Source organism: Acromyrmex echinatior, chromosome 9 (genome assembly GCF_024713525.1).
Source record: "Acromyrmex echinatior isolate Ae372 chromosome 9, ASM2471352v2, whole genome shotgun sequence".
Taxonomy (NCBI): Eukaryota; Metazoa; Arthropoda; class Insecta; order Hymenoptera; family Formicidae; genus Acromyrmex; species Acromyrmex echinatior.
Genome location: NC_141860.1, coordinates 4,211,554 through 4,232,009, shown reverse-complemented (window position 1 = coordinate 4,232,009; position 20,456 = coordinate 4,211,554). Strand labels below are relative to the sequence as shown.

At 34.4% G+C, this 20,456-nt stretch overlaps 1 protein-coding gene across 4 annotated transcripts in view; it reads left to right on the top strand.

Moving 5' to 3' along the window:
- The window catches only part of bsk (mitogen-activated protein kinase dJNK), a 167,388-nt gene that overhangs the window by 84,098 nt on the left and 62,834 nt on the right, over nt 1–20,456 (top strand). For all 4 annotated transcript variants that reach the window (XM_087409455.1, XM_087409454.1, XM_087409457.1 and 1 more), the window contains one exon: nt 1,575–1,611. The gene's annotated coding sequence lies outside the window, so the exon portion shown is untranslated. The remainder of the gene's footprint in view (nt 1–1,574; nt 1,612–20,456) is intronic.

The following is a 20,456-nucleotide window of genomic DNA, read 5'->3' as shown; positions in this document are numbered from 1 at the left end:
TTTGAAGTAGTAAGTTTTTTTTAAAAACAGGAAACTCAAACGAGATTTTTTCACGAGGCTGCTAAAAAAGAATTCCGAAGAATTTGAAAAGTTGAAAGAAAATGTTTGGACTTTCGATAGCCGTTTAAAAACTACTTGAGAAAAATGTAGGTCTTTGTCAAAGTTTTCGCGGAATATCGTTATTTCTCTGGTTTTACAGTTCTCGGTAACGTGTTCGAGAGAAGCGCAAACGTTTGAAGTCACTTTTCAAGATAATATGAGTAAATTCATCAGGTAATACGAATAAATTCAGGCAATCCATATGATTTTACGGAACGCGTTTATATAATACGGGAATAAATTCGGTTAATACTCGCGAGGAGTAAGTTATGAATGTCTTCGTGAAGAGAGAAATCTGGTGTTCCTAATTCACTTAGTTCGTTAAGGATTAATTATGAATCGGATCGGGCGACGGAATATAATGTCAGTGCTTGTACATCAAAGTCGAGGAAAGTTCGCGGAGAATTCACGTGGGGCACGAAGTCGATGAAACATTTCCATAGTTATGAACGAGGATACCTTGTTGAATCGGCCTTTCTATCGCCGGCTATAGGAGTGACATCAACTTCAACACCAAACGAATTTAATTAATACGAGTGTTGTCAAAGGAAAGCATTCGGGATACTATAATAATATTAATAACACTAGTATGCGCTGCATGATTTACAAACGAATGATCTGTAAAATATTTGGATATTCAATACGAGATATTTCAAACTTAATATTTATTTATTATATATATATTTATATATTACCTGTATATATATTTATTATATATTTTATTATATATATATATATATATATATACAAATTTTTTATATAATTTAAATGTTTTTAATTTAAATTAAAATTTTTATTTAATTTATCTTATTTTTATTAATTTTAATTTGATTTTTTTTATTTTAATTTATTTAATTTTTATTTTTTGACGAAAATACAGTAGACTTAGATAATATAACTATTGTTTGTTCAATTTTATTTCAGTGTTGAATTACATTTTAATGGATTATTTGGAAAATATGTTTTATTAAATAGTCTTATTAGCTGAAAAGTGATTTCGTTCTTTTACCTCATTAAGTAAATAGAAAGTATGAACTTTTGATCTTTCTAACACCTAATTATAAAACAAAGTGACAAATGAGACAGATTGTACATATAATTGAAGAGCTTATCACTATAAACTATTTCCAGTCCGTACTTTTAAGAAAGTATAATTACGTTCTGGTGATTTTATTATAAGATTTGTACAAAGATTTGTACCGCTTAATCTCTATTTTTTTAAATATAATTTAATTTAAAGTGCTTTGGAAATAAGCCCTACCTACCAATTATATCCTCGAGGACAGTCAAAGACGATTTATCTCTCAACCACGCGGAATTTCTTTTTTCACGACGCTTCCCTTACGTTGTAAAACTTGCCACGTAACTTGTAGCGTTTTAAATCAGTGGTAAGGAAACGCGTTTAAGGATTAAGAGTAATATAACGAGCAATGTGCGCTTCAAAAACTTCTCTAATTTCGTTTTCTTTGTTCCAGGGATCTCTGACCCACGCCGCGGTCATCTTTTTGTCGGGTAAGTCTTCAAACATTTCTTGAATCAATCCTTATTTGAAATTACTCCTCATAGAGGATTGCTTTGGAGAAGATTCCAGGGAATTCCTCCAAAATTTTTTTTTTATATAAACTGCGAGTGCTTATAATGCATACCTGTAACGAGTGTATGTTACAGATATATATAATGTGGATATTACAGTCAGGAAATATTCTAACGCGATTTTTTAACATTCTAATTAAAATTTTTGCATTTCAAATAATAAATACTTTCATACATTATAACATAAACGCTGTTACTGGCAAAATGAAAATTTTCTCGGAGGATCTTACTCATCGACGAACATGCTCTTTAAAAATGAATCAGTGACTTCAATGCGACACTTATCATAGATGTAATTATCAACGTTTACTGTTTTTCAGTAATACACTGATTCAGTTTTAGAGAGTGGAGAAAATCTGTTATCTCTAAGTTTTGCTATTACGTTTTTCTTCGCGCGTATACACTTCCAAATAGGCGGTGAATTTCGACTGAAATTAATAACCGCAAACTTACGTCTGTTAGAATGTGATGGACGATGTATATGCGTGGGCATATGCGATGCATATGCAATGGCTTATCGATCGTATATACGATGCGGTCGAGATGCTTCTTGACAAGTCCTCTCAGAGGAAGTATCGGCTTCGTAGGTGAAAGGATCGATCGACTCGTTTGCATCAGTTTGAAGTGACAGGCCAATCATCCGTTACAACAGGGTTTTGCGAGTACTCGTGATCGATACTGTGGACAATTAATTGATTCAAATACATCTGAATGTGTCGAGCAATGTTTGAATGAGTAGAGGCAACATCAAAATTCTATATATTTATCATATTTTTCGATTATATATTACAAGAGAGAAATATTACAATTTTTAATGCAGTAAATATATTATTAAATATATATTTCTTGAATAAAACAAATTTACGTGTTTGGAAATAATTTTGGAAAATATTGTAAAAGAGAGAATCGCTTTCAAATAGTAGGTACATTGTTCTATAAAACGAGAAAAGGATTACTTTGAAATATCTGAAATAATTCCATATGGTTGAATATTAAATGATTTGATGACAGATATAAATGTATTTTCTTGCTCATAATTTATAAGAATATTTGTCGGTACAATATGTACGGCACAATTTTTCTTGCTATGGCTTGCATTAATGGAATCGTGCAAAATGCTGAAATATCTTGTTTTTTGGTCGAATATTCAGATGAAGAGTGGCAGTCTAGCAGTTTAATCACGCACGTACAGTTCATTAGGCTGTTTGACTTACGAGCTTGATTAATTGCCAAGCGCGGAGAATATACGATAGTCGTTGCCAAATTTTTTTCGGACAATGCATTTCTTTTTCCTCAGGTTTCTTAACTTCCCCGAATAACTAAGCATTTTTAAAAAAAACCTGGACGAGAATGTGATGAGAAACATCAATAATATATAATATTTGTTTTATAATTGTTACTTATAAAAATATTGATGTATTTAAAAACGTAATTAAAATTTTTATTAAATCTAAAGGTAAATTATAAAAGAGATCATTTTTCATAAGTTTTACAAGTTATGTAAAATATAATCTTAAAAGATATATTCGAAACATGACGTAGATTTATTTCTCCGACATAAATTAATTATCGATTTGACTGGACTAATATAACTGGGGTACCTTTGAAAATCTAATAATTACCTTAGATCTCTTACTTGTTCAAACGGTGAAAAATCGAATTACGACTTTGCGTGTTCCACAAACAATGTGATGATTATTAAAGTAGGTCATCGACATGATTGACCTAGCGAGTTTATACCTTATCCATTTTATGATTCGTACACATTTATCGTTCTATCGACTCTTCTCGATATAATATGGTTCTAATCGAACGAGCGATTTTAATCCTTTAAAGATTTTATATAAAGAATTTTTAAAAATGTGCTCTAAATATTTAACACTTCTTGGAAATTACGCCACATTTTAATCATTTTATTCAATCAATAATTGATTATAAAGTAATCATAATACATGCTATCAATTTTCAGCTAATTAGTTATAAATTATTAAATTAATTATATACTCGCGATTTGTACGCGATACAGTGACATTTGTAATATCTCATTATATGCGCAAATTAATCTCAGTGAACATTTATCGTAATTAATTATAGAGCCATCGTTCAAGGAGACAAACCGCTATTTATAGAGTTAAACCGTGAAAATGATCGTCTTGAAAGGGTTAATATGGCGTACAGGTAAATGATGGGTTTGCGTAGACTCCGTATAATTGCCAATGTTCAGAAGCTGCCTGCCCAGCGTCGGCTGACATTATCCTTCGTTAAGGCTCAGCGACTTCTCCGGAAAGGGTAGAAAGAGCGAATGCCTTGGATAATGTCGGCGAGGCGTAATTATAAGCATAACCCTCTCGAGAATTAACAGTTTCGCAAGACTTTAAAGTTTACTTGCACGTAGCTCGTTGACTATAATGTTATTAAAGGCGTAACTGTTTGTGAGTTTTGAAACTTTCCAATATTACTTTTTCACTCTCTCTATCTTTTCAGTATCTTCGAAAATCTTGGTCTTTTTTTTTTGCTTTTATAGAAAAATATATTTATTTTTTAGGCACTTAATTTAAATTCATTGTAATTATTTTTCTACTTTTGTGAATTTTGATTAATAGTTTTATAGATCCAGAACTTAAAGAACTATACATTTCAAAAAACTATCTTTTAATTACAAAAATTTATTTAGTGATTGTTTATTTAATGATTGTTTATTTAATAAATTAATAACGAGATATCGCAGATGGGTAAGAAATGAATTGTGATTCGGCTTTGTAATGTGTGAAATAATAATCGGAGCACATCTCTCTCGAGCCCGGACGCCGAGATCGACATTACGACGTTCTTCTCTCATCTATAAAACACCGTTGTCGATCATTCTATCGCCGTTGAATTTTTCTTGCTCGCCATAACTGTTCGATAAATCGAATCGCGGGCCACCAGGAATTACTTTATCTATCCTCCTTTTACTCCTCGTCTGAGAATCTTCATTCATTCCGCGAAAATGGAGACGCGTTTAGCAGAAACGAGATTAAAGAGCGTTCTTGGCGAGAGGAGGAGAAAAAGAGAGAAAGAGTTTCTTGATACTTCCCGGCGAACGATGGCGATGAATTTCATCGTTGTCAAAATGGGAGCTAGAATCAGGAAGAAGAAGAATGGACATCAGGGCAAGTGGAGGTGAAGGAGTCATCCGGGACTAGAATTCCGCAGATACGTGTAGGAACGACCCTATGATCAAGAAACCGTGCAGAAGGATCCCTTGCTGATGCAACCCTCGACGACGATGGATGCCAGTAAATTGCTGACCTTTTTCCCAAATATCATCCTTCTCTTCTCTGCTCTGTACGCCGCCATTGTCGAGTGCAATTTTCTTGAGAAATCCCCAATCTGCTCGGTTTTTCTCGAGTTTCCTTGTACCGCGATACGATTTATCGTTATACGTCGCGGCAAACCTGTCAATACTTGGAACGTATCGCGGTTATTATATTGATTCCCTGAAAGTACATACAGCAGTATCTTTTCGCGTAAAAGGAGAGTTGTGAGCGAACGATGGGATAAAAATGGAACAGCGTATGCGACTAGTACGTGAAAATTTCTCGTGTATTTCTCTAGTATGTGGAATATTCATATTGTTGTAATAGAGCGCCGCGAAATACATCGACTATCGTAAAATTTGAAGCCGAGACAGCATTCGATATTTTATAGTTATTTTTATTTTATAGCTGTGTGAAAAAAAAATTGTTATACTGAAAAAAATTTCTGGTTAAAAATCAGAGTTTTCTGATTAAATTTATTAGAATTCTAAAAAATTCTAATTGAGATAATCGGAATTCTAGTTAATATAATATTTCTGGTAAAAATCTACCAGAATTCTCATTTTTACCAGAGAATAATTATATCAATCAGAATTCTAGCTATTTTAATTAGAATTCTAGCAAATTTAATTAGAAAATTTTGATTCGTCCATTTTCTACCAGAATTACTATTATATTTAATCCAACCAGACTATTTTTTTCTCAGTATAGGTAAAAACTTTGGAAATACATGGATGTAAGCTTTGAGAGGGAATTTTAATTCCACATGGTCGAAATGTAAACTAACGAGAAACTGAAGTTTATAAAGTGAAGGAAATATACGGTAAGATTTGCAAATCAAGTTGATGAAGAGTCTAAAATTTTCTTTCCGAATGATTCGTTCAGCTTTCCAGTGCAGCATAGGCGTAACATTCTTCAGATGTTAATATTTTTCGAATGTAATATGACAAGTTATGAAAGTTCCGGCCATAAAACGCGTTCCGCCGTTAGGTCTGCATGGTTCATCGACTTTCACGACTGATCACTCTCTTTGCTCCTCCGGACGCCACAACAAATCAATATCTATCCACGGTTTCCCGTCCTGCTTTTGCCAGCCTTTACCCTCTCTTTCCGGTCTCTACCCTCTCTTTCCGGTTTGTACCGATGGACACGTGTTCAATATGTCTATGCAATCTGCATGCATGATTTTACAGTACCAAGCATGGTTCCAATCTGTCATCTGTTTGACGCGATCGTGTCAGATGCAGGATAACAAGAAAATTAAAGTGACACAGTTGTAAAATCTATTGTTGTTTAATCTAAATTTAAATCTATCGCGATTATATATTATAGGTATTTTATTTTCTGTGATATTATTATACGGTATATTTTAGATATTTATTGATTTTTAGTTTAGTAATGTAAAATAGGATAAAAAGAGTCAAGCTTCGTATTATCTCTAAAAAACTATTTTGCTGTTTAGAAATTTCCTGAAAAATTATATACTATGAATTTTTGTAATTTTCAAAAGTTAATGTATGCTTCTAAAATTTATTTACTGACTGTAATGGTTTTTAACGTGAGATTAACGTGTCTCCTCTTTTTAAATGTATTTACTTCAAAACATTGAAGTATTGGCTTTTTTTATTAATTTATTTATTTATTTATTTCGCGAAAATTTTATATGTTGTCTCTCTAATTTCTCTTGATGCACTTTATTTAATGATGATAACACCATTGTATAATCGATATTTCACACGGGTTTTATTGGACTTCAATTCTATCTTCTTGATAAAATCACATAATATTGGAATGGACATGAAATAAATACCGGACGAAATAAAACGCGAAAGAGAAATAAAAGAAGTCAATGATAGGACTGTGAAACGTGCTATTTCATGGAGGGTAAAGGAAAGGATGAAGAATCACGATGGTTTCATTTCCGGTGTGGAAAGCTTTTCTCGGGGAAAACGTCGACAAAAGGGATGATAACCAAAATGGCTGCCCTTACGTACTTGGCACGCTATTTAGAGAATACCTAGGAGGGACACAAAAGAGACGCATGAGACTCGACAAGCGTGAAAAACGCAATTTCAAAATTCTTAAATGGAACAATGGTGAAAATCATATCCTACATGAGACATTCATTGTGTCTAATATCATCAAGTTATTATTATTACGTTTCCTCTTAGTATGGAGTTAATTTTGTTTTTAGAAAAAATTTTGAAGAAACGAGAGATTAATCTATAAAATAGGATAAATCCTGAAAATGTTCAGTAAATTTTACGTAATACGTTCCATTTGAATTTTCTCTCAGAAAAAGTAACATCTTTTTTACATCTCTTCATTTGCATTTATTTCTTCTTCTTTTTCTTTTTATGAGATTTGCTACCTTTGTAGCGATAATTGTAAAAGACTTTCTGTTATTCTACTGGTGTGTGTGTGTGTGTGTGTGTGTGTGTGTGTGTGTGTGTGTGTGTGTGTGTGTGTGTGTGTGTGTGCGTGCGTGCGTGCGTGCGTGCGTGCGTGCGTGCGTGCGTGTGTGTGTGTGTGTGTGTGTGTGTGTGTGTGTGTGTGTGTGTGTGCGTGCGTGCGTGTGTGTGTGTGTGTGTGCGTGTGCGAAGTGGAAAGGACTATGACTGCAGGATCTTTTAGAATGATTTAGTAAGATAACTCACGTGGAATGCCACTCCCGTATGGCCATATGCGCGCGCGCGCGCGCGTGAGAGAGAGAGAGAGAGAGAGAGAGAGAGAGAGAGAGAGAGAGAAGAAGGGAACTAAATAGGGAACTAGCGAAATAGATACGAGGAGAAAGATGCTTGTAGGTATTTCGGCGGATCGTTCGTACATTCATTTATCCTTTCCTCACTCGTTCTATATACCTTTCTCACGAAGAATATCTATCTCGTTGTTGCTTCTTCTCTCTATCGAGTTATTTTCCCTTTCGGAACTGCGAAGACAACCGAGTAAGTCACGACGTACAACGCAACTCATGCAATGTCATTGGCAAGATCGTTTGATCGGTCGAATTTTTTGATAATTCTTATTAATTATAAAATCATATTAAACGTTTATATAAAAACGTATTAAAAGGATTATATGTTGTCAATTTAAAATGAATAAATTGAAGAAAATCAGAATAAATAAAGAAAGCGCTTGATTTGTGCGGTTACATAGAATTAATTAAAATTGATCGAGAACAGTCGAAACGAGATACGAGATGTGTCGTATTGAAATGCATCACTAATACCGAATACGCATAATATAAATAATAGCGTTTTCTCTTGGGATACACTGAGTGTTATCTCGCACTACACCAGTTGCGTGTAAGTGCTGCATCAGTGCTGCTCTACAAAAGTGTATATACACCATGGTGTACACTACTTCATGCTATCGTGTTTAATTCTGCTTGGTTGACTTCCATTTTCGAATTTCTAACGTCACACTGGCTTTACACCGTCTCTTTGAGATCGTGTAGCAAAACCCTACTTCGTGCATAAAATTTGCACTACACTGTATAGCCACGGAAACACGCTGAATGAGTTTGCCTACCAACAGCCAAGGAAACACGTTATCTGAGTGTTGCACTGGTGGATGATAGTGCAACCAAAACGCTATAAAATAGATTTAATTAAGTTTAGTTAGCTTTAATTTTTTAATTATAAAAAACTTATTCATGCAGCTCTCTCTCTCTCTCTCTCTCTCTCTCTCTGTCTCTTATTTCCTTCATATTTTAATACATCGTTACATCTGATTTTAAATATCAAATTGTAGTCCATTCTTCAACGTTTAAGTTACTTATATTCTTTCTGTATATTCTTACATTTAGCATGGAATACGTTTAACATCAAATACTTATCCTAGTAGTCAGTTGCGTAAAATTGGGATCAGACGATACTTGAGCGTTAAATGGGACAGCAAATGAGAGTGAGAATACGAAGTTTGTCTTTCGCATTTTATGTCTTTACCTTTTGCTTTTTCTTTGTTCGTTACCTGCTCTCGAAATGTGTCTTAAAATCGATCCGTCTCGATATCTCCTTTATTCGGTCTATTCGGAAAGAAATATATCGCGCGCGTGGGAGAGAGAGAGAGAGGGGGGGGGGCAGACAAAGAAAAACAGCTAAAAGTATTCCTTAATCCGTCTTTACGTTCGCGATAAAGGGCCATAAGACAGTTTTATGACAAGCTAAATTCGCACAAATTGTCCGAACTTCGCGTTTTCGGCCTCGTACTATTGCCATTTTGTACCTTCATTTCTCACACAAGCGTTATAAAAGATGAATCGGCCTATAACTCACCTTTTACTGCACGTCCTTGAGATGTATGCTTGATTAGATTATATCAGATCGAAGACTGTCGAGATAAACTCTTGCGATAATAGAAATATTTAATAATTTATTATATACATAATTAATCGAGGTTCTTAGCATTTCAATAGCAGGAAAAAATTAATGGATTTACAAGAGAAAAATATCGAGATTATACGTATACTATATTTACAATATTTTTTGTTTTTATTCTCATTCTGTATTTCAATTAAATTAAATTAATATTTATAATTACAAAAGTTTAAATTGTTTATGCTCCGTAAAAATGTAAAAATATTTCTCTTTACGTTTACTTTTTGCATCTCGTTTATCATAATTATCAATAATTTTTTCGCTTTTATTGTTTTTATTTGCATTCTAGTTTTAATGAAATTATGGAAATTTAAGATTATCTATTTTGCGTATTGACATTTCGTAAAAGTGTTGAAATTTATCTTTTTGACTTATTACATGAAAATGAACATAAATCGAGAGTTTGATAGGTCAAGATGCGCCTCATTTTTATCTTTTTTGTTTAATTTATCACTCTTTATCAGTAGTTTAAAAATAGTGGGACAGTCGGTGAGTAATACAGAATGGATGACAATATCATGATTCACTCGACTCACCTGTGAACGATATCTAATTAGTTGCTTCCGCGTAAAATTGCAGTAAGTTATGAGGTGTACGTTAAGAGACTACGATATTGTTAAACGTGTTAGAGTCTGCGCGTTTCATCGGTTTTCCTCGTCCATTTTCTCAGAACGAGACGACAGTTTCGGAAGTGAACGTAGTCTTTGGCGGTCTTTAATGTCGACGTTTCAAAGGATCGGATCTGCTTTTAACGACTCGACAAAGCGCGCTAACTTGTAAAAGCCTCAGGTACGATAATTATTCATTAAGCACAAAACGAAAATTGACGTTCATTTCTTCGAGGTGGCTCGATAAAAAGGACTTCCTGTTTCGCAAAAGCAGTAATGAGACACTTGTAAAACTAGCAGAGGCGGAAGTTAAATGTTCAGCGCAGATATTCGTTCTTCGAGATATTTGTTGGTAATGTTTGCCGCAATCCCACAGAAGAATGCAAATTGATGCGAAGCTCGTCTACCAACAACTGATTTGAAATGCAATTTTTAGTTAGGAAAATTCAGAAACTCTCCGTTCTCGGAAAGAGCTGCGGTCTCAGATGGTAAAACTTTAGCACATGATAATCTCAAGATTATCATTTTCCTTGAGGAAAAGAAATTTCATCAATCGCACGATCGTGGCAACTATAAAAGGAAAGCGGATGATGCTGCAATATGGGATATGATATAATTTAAAATTCTGTTACTATTTTGTAATCACGAGACGACGACACTTGGCATTTTCCATTTAAAACACAATTTAAAATACAATTTTTCGATCAATTGGCTTTCACAGCGAGCGATTAATTTTTTAATTGATAGAATTCAACAAATATAGGCCGAACAAATATTATTATATTCTCGGGCAACGGAGAAATATGAAACTTTTAAGTCTGTTAAGTCGGGAGAAAAAGATTTAGACGGTCGCGTATCTCGCAAGAGAATTTACGCGAAGAATTCGAAGGAAAACAACGGAGGACAGAAGTTTTAAGGGGTTGTGGATACATGTAAATAGGTGTGCCAAGGGATGCCACCTGCGTATTAAGAACCACGGCATCTTCTTGAATTACGATGTAAGAGGGATGTGCACGTGGCGCACCCGAACACACTTATTTGTAGTCTCGTTTGTATGCTCATGCTGAGGGATTTGACGAGAGAGATGATTTATGGAAAGCCCCGTAATAACTTCTTAATGGACGCCTATCGTGCCGGTTGCTATTAGTCAGCAAAAAGTACAGCAAAACTACTTGGCAAAAATACTACGGCAAAACTTTCTCCGATTCCTTCACTCTGCGCTGATTTGCTTTTAAGGTATTCTTTTTTATTAAAATAAGTTTTTATTTAATCTTTATTCATCTTGATGATTAATTTCGCGAGGCGTTATTAAAATGGAAATCTGCGATTTTTAACGACCCGGTTTACATTCCATGGGAATCATTTTTATTTCATTTTTTATAATATTAACGCAAATAATATAATAATATTAACGCAGACTTTAGCAAAAAAAATGATTGTAACACATCAACTTTTGTTTGAATAAAACTTTAAATAATTAACTTTTGTAAATTTCAAAAATATTTTTAAGCCATCGTATGCTCTCTACGCGTCCAAACACGAGTATTTTTTCACTTTTTATTTTTCGTTATTTCCTCTTTTAATGTCGCGTATATTAACTATCTTTCGACGATACCAGGCGTAGGCAGCACTGAAATGGCCGACGAAAACTACTTCCAACTGCACTGGGGCAATTTTGTTCGAGGATCGATTCCATATCGGCAGCTTGTTTGCACTATATACACACAATGTTCCACGATCGCGTAATCAATCCCAGCGAGACATCAACGATGCGCTCGCATGGTGTGTTATTTGAATGCCAACTCTATCTGCATAACCACAACATGCATGTTGCAGGCTAAATTTTCATGCCCACGGTAATATGCCCAGTGGTACGTGATCGAGCGCAAGAAATGATTTAATATCCAAGCCTTATGCAAGACTTGCCGTGTGCCTGGAGCGCATCGTTAATACGACACCCCATATGTCATGTAAAGCTCATGCAAAGCTCATGCAAAGCTCATGCCATTGATTAATATATGTTGATTAAAATAACAGCATTAACGTCGAAACGAAACTACTCTGATTAAATATTTTAAACATCGGATATCCCAGAAACACCCTGCTTTTATAAATTTTTTGCTCAATTTACAATCATTAAAATATTATAATTTGCTAAAATTTGCATTTAAACAACTTTTTAAAATAATTATTATTGATTTTGAAAGTTCACGATTTTATCAATTGTTTTTATTATTTTGTACTCGTGTATTTAGGAATCCTATAATCTCCAGCGTTAAAAGATCTGTAAATAAGATCTGTAAAAGATCTTCGATAGGCTTCGAGATCTTCGTTAAGGAGCTAAAAATTTCGCTAAATTATAATTGAAAAAAAGTTGTGTGATAATCTTCACAGAATTTGTCTGCATATTTAACGACGTTAAAAGTTCAGTATGCTTTTCTCGCAGTGGGCTAATAATAGACAACGCGTTTTAAATGGGACTGTCCTTTTTTTGGTCGTTTGAATTAAGCCTCGCACAAGTTGGATCTGTAAGTACATGCGAAACATGTGTCGCGATCGAACATTTTTAGCCGTCTGACGCATGTATCTGAGAGCCTGGAACATCTCATTCATAAAGTTCCATGTGAACCCTTACGTTTTTGTCGCCCGACGTAATCACGACGGAACAGTCGGTCGATGGAGCGCAAATTTGCAAGTTGCTAATCAACTTTGCATTCGCACTTCGGAATTAACGTTCAAGCTTTGTATTTATTTTACCGAAATTCACTTATTATTTATATATCAATCGATGAATAATTAATAATCGCGTAAACGTATTATTGATGGGACCGATGGTGAAAATATAGTCATTTGTATTGTATATTTATCACGTGAGCTTCCAGATTAAATTTACTACAATATACATATGTGAGTATATTCGTATATTTATGATGATTAAGTGTGTAAAATTCATTGACGATAATGATTCGCATATGGGGTGTTTTATCGCGATACCACATCTATGGTGAAATAAAATAAAGTTAAAAGGACAGTTTGTCTGTTGAATAAATTATTTTTTTTACGAATGAATTTTTTATTATAATTTGTTTTTTTATAAATATTATAAAATATTATAAAATAACGTTTCGGGATTTTTGCATTTCATGGTGAAACATATATAAAGCAGTTTAATAAAGTTAATACAAAATTGTGTATTAATTTAATTCTAAAACGGATAAAGAAGCTGGTTCTTCGAGAAACCCTACAATTATATTTTGTTACTTTATATTTCTCTCTCTCTCTCTCTGATCGATTTCTCTTTTTCTAGTTTATCGATTGTAAAGTTTTTGGAAAGAAATTGATTGCAATTTCTGGAAATTGCTTTTTTGTTATTTCAATTTCAAACTTTATTATTCGACCGTGTTCTAATCAGATCCATCAAAAAATGTGAAAAAGGAATACGTTTTAGTACGATTGCCCTCGAGCAGATCATACGAGATCGCTTTAGCGTATGGTTTGTCTCGACCCTTTTCATTAAAACAAAATAAAAAAAAAGTTAAAGGAGGGAGAAGTTAATTTCATTGAGCCGGCTTTTTTCTCTCCTTCTCTCTTTCCCCCTTTATTTATTTCTTTTTCTCCCTCGCAAAAAATCGCGCGTCGACAGCGTTTGGCCCACTTGCAGCCTCGAGGCACGAACTTTTCACCGCCGCAAGTTAATATAACGATACCCCTCTGTCTCTCTATTAAGGGAGACAGTCGGTTTCATCCTGGGGTCCTTCGGGAGGGCCTCGCGTATGTCGGCATCGTTCTCATTAAAGAACATGTCGCTGCGGGCTCGATGCTTTCGTGTATGCGTGTATACGTGTGTTTTTAGGTGTGCACAGACGATTGGTCGTGTGGGTACATAACGAGGCGTACGGTTAGGTTTTCTGCGACGTATTTTCTGCGACGGTACCGTCGCGGGAATTTAGTGACGGCCGGAAATGGCGACGGACTGTCGCCAGGACCAGTCGTGAGATTTCAACTTGAAATTTGTGAGCGAGACGTACGTGTGTATCATTCTTATCATTAATGTCTATTAATTATTAGGATAATATATTAAATAAATATATATAGTATATAATATATGATATATATAAATTTATATAATATATATAAATATATTAAGAACAAAAGAACTTGAAAATGACAGTAGTTTCGACGGTAGGAGTATTTCAAGGTAATTTCATAATTTCGACTATGAATATATTCAAAAGCAGTACTTGATGTTACTTGGTAATATATCTTTAATATATCTTTTTGAGGCTGTGTATCATTGTTTTTTAATAATCGTTTACTAACAAATCTATTCACGGCAAAATATCAATTCTCTCCGACTGATATGATCGATATTTCCTATTGTCTCATTGGCGAGAATATCTTATCTTACCATTATCGGATTAATCATCTAATCTGAAATATTTATTGTATATTATTATGGGATTACTTTTATCTTCCAGAATAATTCTCTCGCGTTTTCGAGGGAGAGAGAGAGAGAGAGAGAGAAGAGAAGAACGAGAATACATATGTTTTTATTATACTTTTATTATATCATATTTCATTATAAATCATTTAATTTCGTATCGTGAGCCAAACCCAACTGTAGTATACCAATTTAAAGTTCACTGAAGCAAACAAATATTAGTATTTCCGTTTTGCTTCACTGGATAGAGCAGCCCGTCACTGACGGAACCGCGTTATTTTACTGCTTTCAACGTAAGTCTCTTTAGCCTGTTTAATCTCTTTAGAACGGCTACCACTCTTCCGCGAATTATCTGTCTGCGTACCTCCAAAATAGAGATCCATATTTCATTTCATTACAAATCACCGGAATTAGAATCGTGACAGCGGCGAGGATGATACTTTTCGCGCGCGGATCGCGCGAGTAATGAATGACTGAGGCCAATCCGAGCCACCACGCGGATAAATTAATTCGACCCCTGCATGTATACGTTTGTCGAGTGTCGCTGACGAAGTCGGGCTGAGCATTTATATTTTGCCTCGTAAAGCGCAATTTCCGCCTTATGTTGTAGCGACGATTGCGTGAACGTCTGAACAGAAAGATGCGAGACCAGACAAGAATTCAATTTATGTCGTGACAATGACATTGTCTGGCCTCCTCCGCACACAAAATGACGTCAAATGCGCAGTTAAAGACAACGTGTTAACACTTTCAAAAGGATTGATTTATCGCATTTACAAAGAAATAATCGCGCATTTTTTTTTTAACGCAGCTTGCTCATGTTATTATTTAGAAAAATAGGGAGAAACGAATAATCCTTGATTAGCAATATTTTTTATGTTGTTTATATATTTGTTAACAATATTTTTATAATTTTTATAATTTTATATCGCTTTGTGGTTCTAAATAATATACAGCTTTAATTAAAATCGTTATTCTTTAATGGATAATTTTTTGAAAAATTGGTAAAGTAAGTTTATTTCAATGTCGAAGGAGTAAATTCAAGATGCGAAAACTTAGATATCTGCTTTATCACGTTTGTTGTCGCGAATAAAAATTTCTTAAAAGTTTGATTCATAATCCTTTCAAAATAATCTCTTTGGATTAGGTTTATAAGAAGATATATATATATATATATATACACACACACATCTAATTTAACAAAAAAATTTTTTTGTCAGTAGTGATGCTGGCTTACATTAAAAGTAAGTAAGACGAATTGTCCGTGAGATTAATCCGGTCAGGCAATTAGCATAAATCCAGATTTACAATTAAGAGAACCGCCGAAGAGACGCTTAAGTCTACCTCGAAAATTCTGAGAAACGATCCGCATTTGCGTTACGTAATGGCGGTAGTGTTGAGGGTTTTCTTTAAGCGGATTGTCCATGATGTATGTATATACAGTAGCAATGTTACAGCGACCTATTGTCTGCTCATTATTTCACGAAAAAAAGCAACAGAAATAGCAATATATTTTGTCTAACAATTCGTGCAAAGTGTCTTTTACTTTTCTGTCTGATTTAATCTAATTTTATTATCTATGAATATATCTTAATGTTTCAATGATTTGTTGTTTTTCATCTCCTAGTGATGTAGGCGTTTCATTTGTAGAAATTAATTTTTTATTTATTTATTAACATTTATGAACAAAATATTAATAAATGTAAACGTTAATTTTATAATATTAATAGTAATAATGAATTAATTTAATTTGTCAAAAAATATTCAGTTTAAAACATAATTTTTATACCTATATCTAATTATGCGTATAAATTTCTCTTGATTTTGTAGCTTATATTAATATAAAAATATTTTAAAAACTACACAGTAGAGATTTATCACAGACGAAGTACTAGAATACCTCATTTTACGCATTTATGGAAAAATTTATTTTAACGGTATATTTTTTATTCTGCTGGCGGAATAAAATCTAAATAGAGTGAGATACAAGATTAGAGAAGAACACCTAGATCTGATTAATGGACGTTTATGGTTTGTAAGACATTAGGTAACCAGCCGGCCGGCTTATTACAGTAAATCTGGCCAGATACGAGAGAGTTCACCGCTACTATGATTGAGTTGCATAAATAACGGACCCTGCGGTCGCCAGGGAAACTTTGGACAGTTTGGAGACGTGGTCGGTATGGTAATAATTTTATGCAGACGGCATAACCGCGAAGGGATACTCGACTAACTCGCCGTGACTGTCAATGTCATCCCTCGGACCTGGCCATCGGGAGAACCCGAAATGTTCAACTGAAGTTACCGTTCCTATGGGAAAACGGGAGTGATTCTAGAATGTTTGCAAGAAATCAAAGAAACTATTAGAGCGTTTCGATAAGTTGGGGAAAGAATCTCTATTGTTCCGTGAATTGCATTGAGATATATCCAAGCGTGCCCGTAAATATCTCACGAGTTCAGAGACTAAGTTTCTTCGGGGATCGACGAGTGTTACGATAACGGATCATTGACGTCTATTTCTTGCGTCTCGAAAGTCTTTATTATTGATGATCCGCTTTATCGGAAGAGTTGACACGCGCGAGAGATGCGCTGAAAAACATGGCGGTTTTTTCGCATATATATTTTCGCGTTCGCGTACAAACATACATACACGTACTAAGTGTTCTAAAAGATTTTGAGGGGTGATTCCTCATACAAATTCAAGACGAAACTTCATATGACTATATATCCGAAACGGCTTAGTTTCAAAGATACAGAGTGTCAAAGTTGAAGGAAAAATGTCGTGTTTTCCAAAAATTTCGAAAATCACTCGGGTTATTTTGATGAAACTTTACAAAGTTTTATCAAAATAATAAAAGACGAAATTTTTCTTTCAACTCTGTCACTCTGTATCTTTGAAACTAGCAAGTTGTTTCGGGGACATATGGTTATATGAAATTTTTGTCTTGAATTTGTGTGAGGAATCACTTCTTAAAATCTTTTAGAATACTTAGTATCCACCTTATGTATAGATGTACAGCGAGCTCAGATGTGCATTATACATTCGATATATGAGAGAACGAGAAATGAGATGGCAGCAATCGATTTATAGCCCAGGGTGCAACACGTCTTACTTGCGTGTACCTTTGGAGCTGTATGTACTTTGTTGAACGATTTGAACTATATGCAACGCCTGCGGTCTCGATTTGTCCATTTGTTCTCGTCTCTGCCTATTTCCATAAATTATTCACGTCGTTGCCCTCGAGATACGTTCTCTTACACGGCTCTATTTCGCGGATGGTGCAAATTAAACCTTGGCACAATGCACAAATTAGATTCTTTGTACGACGTACAATAAAACTGAACGAGGAACTAAGCACGTAATTTAATGCAATTAGCTTGCTTTAAATTCATAAAAGATATATTATTCTTAGAAGATATAAATATTTACAAAGTTTTTAAGATTATGATTATATTATTAATACGAATTAATAGATTAATATTAATTTATTAATATTCATTTAATACTTATATACAAATTTTAATAATACTGATATTATTGCGTATTTTCATACGAGATTAATACATTGTCGTTAATAATTTATTGAAATTTTTTATTTATTTTCCTTTTTTTTTTATTTATTACTACAGTGATACATTAGATAAATTTCATCGTGCAATATCTTTTTCTTTGCTTCGTGAAAATATATTCTATTACAGTGACGAAACTTTATAAAAGATTGTCGCCGGATGTCGTTCAGAATACCAACTCACTAGAAGTCAGCAGTCGCGGATTAAATTAGAATAACGAGTTATACATCACATCTACGTAATTATCATATTGTTGAGAGACGAATCCATGCGATGCGCTTCCGAGAGGGCCTAAAATTACGATCACACGTAATTTTAGACTTCGTCGTTGTCATAAAAATCTCGTTAGTTTCTCATCTGCACCCGACTGATTTTCGCAAAATTGCTCTTCTCCGCAATTACAGTTTTTATTTACAAGGTAATTAGTTTCTTATTTATTTGTATTTGTATCACGCATAATTTAAAAACATTTCAATTGTTTATATTATTGAAAAAATATTATTCTATTCTAAATCTAAATTTGAAACACTTCTCTTTTTTAAATTAACGACTTTAAGTTAACGATTCTAATTCATCATCATTTTTAAAGAGACACGACACGTTTCCTTATTAATTCTTCGCTGAATCAACATTTGACAGCTCTGCAACGAATCTTACGTTAGCTCGAAGGAACAGAAGGTCTATCCAGCTCCTTGCTAGTAACAAACAGCGATATCCCGTCATATTTATCGCACGTTATCCATATACGCGCGCGCGCGCGCAACGCTAAACCTCGATAATTCATTCTAAATCCGGCGGACATTCTCCGGCCCGTCGGTGTTTCCTAGAAGCGCAAACCGGCTCTATAGCGGCGTTCTATCGTCCCTTTGAAGTCTCGGTGGCGGCGGCGGCGGCGGCGGCGACGGCGCAGACCTTTTACGCAACGACGGACGAGAGGAACGTCGCGGCGAGCCCGGCGCTCGCCATTTCCTCGTGTCTCCGTTTCTCGTTCTACATCGTCCGAGTGCCTGTCGTCTCTTCTCCTGTTCGCCAGTCCTCGACACGGCTCGATGCAACTGCGGCTACGCGCGAACGAGCGCCTACGCACACCGTGGCACGCGTCGCCGCGCCCGCGAAGACTGAGTCGGTGGCCGCGGCCTCTTGGCACTTTGGATGTGTTGCCATTATCGAATTTGCTGTAGACATTTACGATTGTGTTAGAAAATGGCAGGGAACATCTAGCTTTTAGAAGTATATAGTACTGTAGACAGTCTGTACGTAACAGGTGCAGACTGCATGCGCATTTCCTTAGCATGAGCTTAGCTTTCGTGCTTTATTAGAAAGAATTTAACGTATCAGCATCTCTCTTTAACTCGGTTTTACTTTCGAGTGAGAGAGAGAGAGAGAGAGAGAGAGAGATGTTTAAAGATATCTCACTCTCTTTCTGAATTGATAGTGATAACTTCGTAAGAAGCGCAGATTGTAATGTAATTTTCTATTCTTATTATGTTTATGAGAATAGAGACGCTGCGATAAAACAATTAAATCTGAATCTAAATGAATCTGATCTGGTCTTTATCGATAAACTCTCTGAACTGGTACACATCGGTGCAATAAATTGAAATAAAACGAATAAGTTTGTTTTACTTCAACTTATTGCACCATGTATATCAGTTTAGATAGTTCTTCGATAAAAGAGATGACCTGTTTTTGAAGAGTCCAATTGGTATTTTTAATTCACGTCATGTTACCTTCTATATTGTTATTGATTATGATGAATCCAAGTATTGAGATTTAACTTAAAAGAGGAGGATATAATATAATATATCTAGCTTGGATTGTAATTAGAGTAGGTAAATCGAGATGTGAAATTAGTGAAGAGGTTGAATTGATGCTGTCAAATTAGTTACGTATTATAGTTAAATAGTTATATTGGACTTAATCAAATTATGTGTAATTATGTCTAAAATCGGCTGAATAATAATAATTTAATTACAATCGAAAATCAAGTTGCAATGTGACACAAATGTGATGATTTGATGTCTTTAGTAATTGAGTCAATATCTATCATTTTCTTCTTATTTTTACTTAAATATATCGCCCTTTTTGTTAATCACATTTGGCGTCGATAATTTTACGATTGCATACGCGACTAGATGATAAAATGAATAATGAAGACTTCAGTTCCGATCAAAATTATCTTTAATTCTTACAATTGGACACGTAATTAGCCCTCGATTACAGCCACGGGTTATTCGACTCGAAGCGAAAATTTTTGTACGATTTTATCATGAAGTTTTAGATAAAAATGATAAAAAAACTTTGATCTTCTTTTATCAACCACTGTAAAACTGAAATTCACTCGCATCCTGTATTTCAACTTTAGAATTTATAATAGGTGTAGTTTCAAGGATTAATCATAATACTAATTTATTAGAAATGTCGATCTTGACAAGGAATCTTTACGTTTTCGGTCACGCTTTTCGCG